The sequence below is a fragment of the Lissotriton helveticus genome, chromosome 2_2 (assembly GCF_964261635.1).
Source record: "Lissotriton helveticus chromosome 2_2, aLisHel1.1, whole genome shotgun sequence".
NCBI lineage: Eukaryota > Metazoa > Chordata > Amphibia > Caudata > Salamandridae > Lissotriton > Lissotriton helveticus.
The window spans coordinates 375,964,809-375,974,195 of record NC_136060.1 but is presented as its reverse complement, the minus strand read 5'-3'; the positions used below and the strand labels follow the sequence as shown (position 1 = coordinate 375,974,195).

Sequence of the window (9,387 nt, the reverse complement as noted above, 5' to 3'; positions counted from 1 at the left end):
TTTAAGACTGTTAGTCATGCAGGGCAGTGGGGAAAAGCAGGAGTGTCAATATTAGTTGTGCAGCAGTTACAGTGGCACCAGGGCCCAAAGATGTGAGGGGCCCAATAGCCTCAGTTATGACTGTCTTTTAAAACCAAGACATTTGATAGGGTCAATTTAACTTTTTTCCCCACGAGGACATATGGCAGAATGCAACCAGGACAGTAAGGGCGGTGTTAGCATTACGTACTGGTGGACTAGTAAAAAGGTTAGTACTGAATGGAGAATGGGGGAGTAAACAGAGCAGTGTCAACAGCCTAGAGCTGTGACAGGGCTAGAAGCAGAGAAGAAGAACGGAGTAGTGGGCAGAGCATTAACTAAGGCTACAGATGGCATATCAGGACAGTGAGCAAGGATGCAGGGTGGAGGTATGGCAACTTTAAGACTAGAAAGTAACTGTGCAGTAAAGCGCAGGCGATAGGCAGTGAGGAAATGGACTGGGTTGTGGTTACAGCAGTGACACCACTAGTTCAGCGAGCTGCAGAGGGAGAAAAGGAAGTAGTATAACACAGCAAGGGCAGCGACCATCGCATTAAGCAGGGCAGCGACCACTGCATGCTGAGGAGGTCAGTGGTGGGTGCAGCACGGCAGCGACCACTGCATGCTGAGAAGGTCAGTGGTGGGTGCAGCACGGCAGCGCTATTTATTTATTTTTATTTTATGCGATTTTATATAGCGCGAACATTAACCGAAGGTGTCAGAGCGCTTTACAAAATAACCAGTTGCGTTTACATAAGGACTTTGGATGACATGAGTCACAATAAAAGATACAAACCGAAAAAATGTCAAATGTACAAGTTGTAAAGTTACTCAAGGAAGTGATACAAACAGAAAAAAATGCAAATGTACAAGTTGTAAAGTCACTCAAGGAAGAGATACACACGGATAAACTCTAAAATCACATAGGAATGGTAGTAAATACAAAAGGTCTAATACATATACTAGTTGTTAGAGTTATATATATACACAAATAGTAAATGCACTCAGGATTACATTTTTACAGTAATAATTACACTTTAGCAATCTAAGGGGAAGGAAGGGGGGGACAGAAATAAAGGGGAAGGAAGGCAGAATAAGGACAGGAAGGTGAAACAAATGCCTATGCACAGGCCAAGGCCAGCGTGAAGGCCGCGGTGAACGGGCCTGGGCGGCGGTCGCGCCCCCAGGAAGGGCCGCGGTGGCTGCTGCTGCTGCCAGTAGGCCGCGCGGCCTCGACTGCGCGGGCCCCGGGGTCGGCGCAGGTCGCTCGCCCCGCTCTTCCTCTTCACATCCTGCGTTGAAGGCGGTGGTCGAGGCTGGCGGTGAAGGCCCGGCCCCAGTGAGGAGGAGCGGCGGAGGGCAGCCGCTGGGCCCGCGGGGGGAGGGCGGGCTCGGCTGCAGGTGGAGGCAGGCCGGAGGGCGGAGCCCGGGCTCGCAGCGGCGGTTGGAGGCCGTGAGCCCAGGGACCGCAGCTGACGGGACGGAGGTGAGAGAAGAACCCGTATGCCGGAAAGAAACAGGGGCCCGGGGCCCTGAAGGATATTCGGCAGGGTTGGGGAAACGCCGGGATACTCCAGCTGAGGCCCACTGCCCGACCACCGTGAACAGGTACAGCCCTGCCGGGGACTGGGAGCGACGAGCGCCGCCCACCCCGGATGGGACCCTCGGCCCACCCATACCTGGGCTCGGACTCTGAGGGGGTGATGGGGAGGCCCACTCACAACCGAGTGGGGCGCGGGTGGTAACTATACCTGGGGCTGTCTAGGGTCACACGTGTGCTCTGACTCTCGGGTGACTCATTCCTGACTTTACTCTGAGTGAGTAAGCACACCTGGGCTCAGTCAGCTTTAGGGTCACACTTGGGCTTACTCTCTCGAGTAGTGTTGTTACTTTTCCCAGAGAGATATACCTATCCTCTCCTCCCGTTTTAACACGGTCTGTAAGTGATTATTGTGGAAGTCTGGAAGTGAAAACTTTGTATTACTTAGTTCGTATTAATTTTTAACATGCCTTTCCGTCTCTGTTTACTTTAATTATCAGTCGGGTTATTGGCGCCGCTATAGATCACATTTTAAAGTGTTTTCTTATTACATTTCCTGTTTAATGTATGTATAGATGAGGAGAAAAGACTACCGATTTAAGATGATATTTTTCGTACCAGCTGGGACATTAAAACGCTGATCATGTTGTTATAAAACCTGCCCGGTGGTAACCGTAACCCAACTCTCGGGTCACTCATTCCTGGGCTCTGACTGGGAGTAAATAATGTAGAAGTTCCCTCTCACCTGAGCGCAGGTCTTTATGGCCAAACCTGGGCTGTAAGTCTCCGCTCACTCCTAGCCTAGACTCAGTATTCCCGCTGTTCGCAATGATTACAACTGGCTCAGGTACCCTGCGGGCCTCCAGGCTCCTAACTGCTCTTTGAAACCGCACTCGTGTCTGATAATACCTGGGGTCAGACGCTTTGCGTCCTGTGGGACCACAGACTCACGCCTGTGTCTAGAATGACACTCTGAAAGTCTGAAAGGTTCTCTTCTGAGTACATACTTGTAACCACTTAGCTTTCAACCTAGTCCATTTTCAACACCCTCCATACAATGTATTACACTAGATGACTGTGATGGACTTTTGTGACTTCTAATTACTCACCACTTTGACTAACCTTACTGGGCCCTGGCACCCTTGCCCGTCCCTAGCCTTACACTATGGCACTGTCGCCGTTTAGGTCACTAATCTGACACCTGGACACTGATGTCACTTCTCTGATCTAGTCAAGTCAAGTCAAGTCAAAGATTTATATAGCGCGCTACATACCCATAGGGTCTCAAGGCGCTTGAGGAGGGGTGGGGAATTACTTGTCGAATATCCAAGTTTTAAGTTGCTTTCTGAATGCTAGGTGGTTCTGAGTAAGGCGAAGGTGAGTAGGAAGAGAGTTCCAAGTTTTAGCTGCCAGGTAGGAGAAGGATCTGCCTCCCATGGTGGTTTTGTTGATGCGAGGTACAGTGGCAAGGGCTTGGTTGGAGGATCGTAGCTGACGGGAGGGGGTGTAGAAGGACAGTCGTGCGTTGAGGCATTCGGGTCCAAGTTCGTAAAGTGCTTTGTGTGCGTGGGTTAGGAGGCGGAAGGTAATCCTCTTATTTACGGGGAGCCAGTGGAGGTTTTTCAGGTGACCAGAGATGTGTTCTTTACGCGGTATGTCTAGTATGAGCCTGGCTGAAGCGTTCTGGATGCGTTGGAGTTTTTTCTGGAGTTTTGCGGTGGTACCGGCGTAGAGGGTGTTTCCGTAGTCCAGGCGGCTAGTGACCAGGGCGTGGGTGACCGTTTTACGAGTTTCGGTGGGGATCCAGCAAAATGTTTTTTTGAGCATGCGAAGAATGTTGAAGCAAGATGATGAGACGGCGTTGACTTGTCTGGTCATCGAGAGTGAGGAGTCCAGGATGACGCCCAGGTTCCGTGCGTGGTCTGTCGGGATGGGTGCTTTTCCAAGGGCCTCTGGCCACCAAGAGTCATCCCAGGCGGAGGGGGAGGTGCCTAAGATGAGGACTTCTGTTTTGTCGGAGTTCAGTTTCAGACGGCTGTGCTTCATCCACTCGGCTACTTCTTTCATTCCTTCGTGTAAGTTGGTTTTGGCGGTGTTAGGGTCTTTGGTGAGTGAGAGGATCAGTTGAGTGTCGTCAGCGTAGGAGATGATGTTGAGGTTGTGTTGGCGAGCGATGGTCGCAAGGGGGCTCATGTATACGTTGAAGAGGGTGGGGCTGAGAGAAGATCCTTGTGGCACGCCACAAATGACTTCAGTGGCCTCTGACTTGAATGGTGGGAGGCGGACTCTCTGGGTTCTTCCGGTGAGGAACGAGGTGATCCATTCCAGTGCTTTTCCTTGGATTCCGACGTTTCTGAGGCGATGTAAAAGGGTGCTATGGCAGACTGTGTCGAAGGCAGCGGAGAGGTCGAGGAGGATGAGGGCGACTGTGTCTCCGTTGTCCAGTAGAGTTCGAATGTCGTCAGTTGCAGCGATGAGTGCGGTCTCAGTGCTGTGTTTGGCTCGGAATCCGGACTGTGAGGCGTCGAGGGATTTGTTGGTTTCGAGGAAGGCGGCGAGTTGGTTGTTGACTGCTTTCTCGATGACTTTGGCCGGGAATAAAAAAAAATGTGATCTGATACTTTGTTGTATTCCTAGCCACGCGCTTGGGTTCAGACTCCACTTGTAGAAACTCTGTGTGCAGGGCTACTGGAGTTATGTGGCAAGAAGGGTAAAATTATTGGGTAGAATTTACTAAATTATGCAAAAAGGAGACTCAAAATATTCTGCCTGATATGTGTTATATGCAGATTATTCATTACATTCTGTCGTTTTTTTTGTAGGTATTTGGTGTTTTAAAACACCTTTACTCAAAAGGTATACCAGTGCTTTTAAACATACAAAGGTTTCTTAAGAAATACAACTATATACACTCAGCCTATCATTTTCAAAATGTTGTTCACCAACAGTTAATGATGTTGCCTGGCATGGAAGCGTAGGAACACCATTTTATCAAGCCTGCCACTTCTATCCCCAGAGTAAAAATGTTAGTGTAATACATGCGTATCTTTCATGTAATAAAAGGCACACCTCTTTTATTCTACTTATTGTCTACTTGTTTTCAGTTTTGGGGTTTACCCTATGTTCATGAAATAAGGCCCCTGCAAGTAGGGGCTTTCTGTTGGGCAGTAGCCCTTCGGAAAACTATTGTACATTTTATATTTAAAATGTATATGTCTCAATAGGGAATACTTTAGAATTCAAGACTCTGACTCCAAGTGCTCCCTTGAAATAACCGCTGCTTTGAATATAGTGTCTGTGAGCTAAACATGAATTTGGGTGTATATGAAACCAAACATTTCCTTGACAATGAGGTAGTTATTTATTTCCAAACTATTTCATATACATTCAACGATCAAGATTTTTGCTTCCTTCAGTTGGGGATGTTAATAGTGCATTGGCAAAATTTGGCACTGGTATAAATTCCCGAAAACACCAATCAACAGCAGAAAGGGACATCTTTTGCTAAGTAACAGATGGGACAAGCTTGAAAAATGTATTTTAATAACTTTGTAGCATGTTTTTTTTATTGAAGTTTTACAGAAAACATTTCACAAGCTGAAATTGGGAACCACGCAAAAAGCAGCTAATAGGTGTGTTAAGAAAAAAATTTGATAAAAGGAAAGTTGTAGACACACCAAAACTTCCTCTTCTGATATCATTTCCATTAGGGATGTGTTTGGACTAAGCCAAGAGCACACTTTTCCTTTAATACTTATTTGAACTCCACCTCTTATAGACTGCGAACATCAGTTTCTAAATTAGATTACACTAAAGCTATTGGGTGAAGTAGCATAAATATTTCTTTGTGTAATTGTTGCAAGAGCTATACGTTTTACGTGATTGAGGGCATCCATATGAACATTGTGGCTTTGTTTTTTAAGTCCATTCCGCCAATTTCACCATTATCTCATAAGTAAAAGGTACCTTTTACCGTTCTCTTACCACTGTTCACTCTGTATTTGCAAGACACATGTTCGCAAGGTATGCACTCGAGTACAAAAGTCTTGCAGCATGCCAGCAAAAGGTATGTCCATCCAGCTTCTGTAAATGTTCCTAGTGAGGCGCATGCCGCTGCAGCACATTTAGGTTCCAGGGAGCCCTATTCTCTGAGCTGCCATGGCAAAATTAGGTACTGGTGTGACATTGTGCTTTTGTTTTAATATTTTTTATTAATTTTAACGGTTTAGAACAAATTGCACAGTCATTCTGCATTTGTCACTTACACAACTTTTAGTTTACATTTGATCTGTATATTGTAGGGTCTTATATGATTAGTCCTAAGCACCTATCTATTCTAATTATACACAGCTATATCTTTCTTGTCATGTTCACATCTATAACTTTCGTAGTACACTTGTGCTGCGTCTGGGAGGGTAAAGATATACCACAAGGTTGTGCGTTTGTCGGTTTGTGTCTTTGTGCATTTTGATGCTACGCAGTAGCATCCGTTATATGATTAAGGCTCTTTCCTCACAGATTCCCATATCTCTTGCCTAAAGTGGGTGGTAGTTTCAATTTCGTGTCTGTTTAGAAGGTTTCTCATTGTTCTTATCCGGGAGCATGACCAGACAGTGCTCATTTTGTCTCACTCTGTGTCTTGACGGAATAAAGATAGCATTGTTCTCTGCCCCGCCCATTTAGTTAATTCTTTCCTCCAGGTTGGAGTGTTTGGAGCATTGGGAAATTAAGATGATAGCATTTTTTTTAGTTAAGCTTAGATAGGGGGTATTACCATAGTCCTCCTGAGATTGCATAAAAGCAACCACAACTCTGTTAGGGGAAGTTAGAAATGGGAAAATTCTTCCAGTGTATGCACCTCATTTCTCTGTTCTTCTCCATGGTTATCCAGCCAGGCCTTTTGTTTTTTTCACAGAGGGTCTCTGAGATGTCTACTCAGCTCCCCCACATCCACATGACATCACAATTGAGTGGATTATTTACACCCAGGAGGGCATTTCCCTGTTCCTTGGGTATTGGGTACCCCAATATATCTTTGATGGTGCTCACAATCTGTTTGCAAACAGTACCATATGCTCCCATCATGTATGAATTACGCCCCTATTGTCCCATACCAGACACAATTATATTCATCCCTGGCAAGGAATGTTCGCTTTAATCATTCATGCTTGAATGAATAGCGACTTCGGTCCGGATTTTCCAGAGAGCCCGTAGAGAATCCGCTGCCAGTGTTGTTGTGTTCAAGCTGCAGCAGAGAAGGAGCCCCCTGTTCTCTGCTCTCCGCCCGCTTTGTCGCCGAGTGAGCGAGGAAGCAAGTGGCGCCCGCGGAGACGGAGGCAGATTTCTTTGATCTTTTGTCGGCTCCCCGACCGCTGTAACATGTTTCAACCCAGGAGAGCAGCCGCCAGAGCCCGAGCTGGTTGAGCTTGGCTGAGCCCCGGGCGGGCGGGGGCGAGAGGCCATTACCCTCCTTACTCCCTGCTCCCTTGCTCCTGACACAACGCAAAGGAAAAAATCGCCGCCACCATTCGGGGGTTGGCCTCTGAGTGTGTGGGGCAGCAACCTGAGGAGGTGGCCCGACTAGGTTCTGGTGCATCCTGCAGAAGTGATGTATGTCCCCCCGCTTGTTTTTCTTCTTGCTCTATTTATTTTTTTGCTTTTATTGCGCAGGAATTCGACCCCCGAAGGGGTATCTCCGCGCTTGTGTTCTTACCAGAGCTATATCCAAATAAAAAACCATCAGGCAGGGAAAAGATATCTACATGGTCAGAAACAGATGAGTCTTTAAGCATTTCCTAAAGGTGGCCAAATTAGGATTTTGCCTAAAGGTGAGAGGCAGGGAGTTCCAGAGGGTGGGGCCTCCATAGGAGAGAGCTCGGCCTCCCTGTCTTTCCTTTTTGATCTGTGGTACTTGGAGCAAAGATTGGGTCTGAGAGCGCAGAGAACGACCTGGCTCATAAGGTCTAAAAATTTCTGATAGGTACTTAGGACCATCACCAGACAGGCATTTATGAATAGTACAGCATATCTTGAATTTCACCCTCTGGCGAATAGGCAACCAATGTAATTTGTTCAACAGAGGACGAGAGGGGGATCTAGATGGAACATTCAAGATCAGTCTAGCAGCTGTATTTTGGGCTACCTGTAGCCTACCAAGTTGTTCCTCATTGGCAGAAACAAGCAGCCCATTACAGTAGTCTAATCAACTGATTACCAATGCCTGGACTAGAGTTTTCCTATAGCTGTCCACTAGATAGGGGAACACCCTTCTCAGGAGGCCAATGACCCTAAAACAGGATCCAGTTACCTGATTAACCTGAACTTTGAGTGTCAAAGATTGATCAAGTCGAACCCCCAAGTTTTTTACTATCTCTTTAGGACAGGGGACAGAGCCTAGTTCGGGAGGCCACCACTCAGGTGACCATAAGAACGGGGCCTCTCCGAAAAGCATGACCTCCGTCTTGCCCACATTGCATTGCAGGCAATTGGAGGTCATCCAATGGGATACAGCTCTCATCCCTGCAGCGAAGGAGTTTTTAACTGCTGGCGTCATTGTCTGAAAAGGAAACAGCAGCTGAGTATCATCTGCGTATGATATTGGTGTGAACCCATATTCTCTCACAATTTCAGCCAAAGGGGCCACATACACATTAAACAATGTGGGGCTTAGGCATGGGCCCTGTGGAACCCCCTTGGTGAGCTCCGTAGAGATGGAAAAATGGGAGCCCAGTCGAACACTTTGTGAGCGGCCAGTAATGAAGCTTTCTAGCCATGCCAGAGCAGTTCCGCCTATCCCTACCCTCTTCAGACGACTGATAAGAATGTCATGTGACACCGTGTCAAAGGCAGCGGACAGATCCAACAGCACCAGAATCATAGATCCTCCTCTATCCTGTGCCATCCGGATGGTATCGGTCACGGAGAGGAGAGCTGATTCGGTGCTCTCTCCTGGAAAAGAAGGTTCTCCGAAAACAACTATAAGTAAAAGCCTTCAGGTACAGAGGGTGTAAGAAGCAGGATTGACACACAGCGACTGGCCACCGAAGCGACTGGAGAGTGAGTGAGTGGGTAATGGCACACCACCAAGGGTGAGTCCAGGTAATTTTTGACCTATGCATTGTTTGACCTAAAGCCGGTCCACATGCCATCATCTTTTCATCATGGCCCAGGAGGCTAAACAAGCATTTCTTTGACTTTCACCCTGCTGAGTACATCTTCACCCTGAACTGACTAGTCCAACAAGACACTGCGAGCACTACAGCATGAGATCAGGAAGGATTAGGAAACAACTGGCGCAAAAAAATCTAAGGTCTAAGCAAATCTCAAAAGGCGAAGGAAACCATTGTGTGAATCTACCAAGTCCGCCGCTAACTTCTGGTGCTATATTGATATCACCCATACCTTCAGTTTTTGAATTAAATAACCCCAGCAAAAAGTTTACATTTTTAAAAGATCCAACGGAGGCCATCTATGCAATGGAAGACAAAATAGTAGGTCTCCCTAAATCTTTAACGCTGGAAAAGTTTTTCACCACTGCAGAGGAAGTTGTATCCCACAGTTCAGAGGCACGCCCAGCAGCGCCAGTAAAGGAGCCAAAGTACACTACTAACTCAAAATTGACAGTAATGGATATTGAGCAGCTAGAAGTAAAAACACATTGCACAGAAAAGAACAAGATAACAGCTTACCCCCAAGTGCATATCAGCAATGTAACCCACTCCACCCCAAGACAAAAAAAAGAAAACAGCAGTACCTATAAGACCACTAACAACATAGATAACCCACAGGACTCTTGGCTCGATTCACTTTCAATTACAAACAATACAGAT

At 46.8% G+C, this 9,387-nt stretch overlaps 1 protein-coding gene across 6 annotated transcripts in view; it reads left to right on the top strand.

The window, feature by feature from the left end:
* The first annotated feature begins 1,435 nt into the window (after positions 1-1,435).
* The window catches only part of SH3BP2 (SH3 domain binding protein 2), a 420,756-nt gene continuing 412,804 nt past the window's right edge, over positions 1,436-9,387 (top strand). Inside the window, exon 1 of one of the 6 annotated variants that reach the window (XM_078678566.1) lies at positions 1,436-1,626. The gene's annotated coding sequence lies outside the window, so the exon portion shown is untranslated. The remainder of the gene's footprint in view (positions 1,627-9,387) is intronic. The other 5 variants (XM_078678567.1, XM_078678568.1, XM_078678569.1 and 2 more) reach the window with 5 other exon arrangements.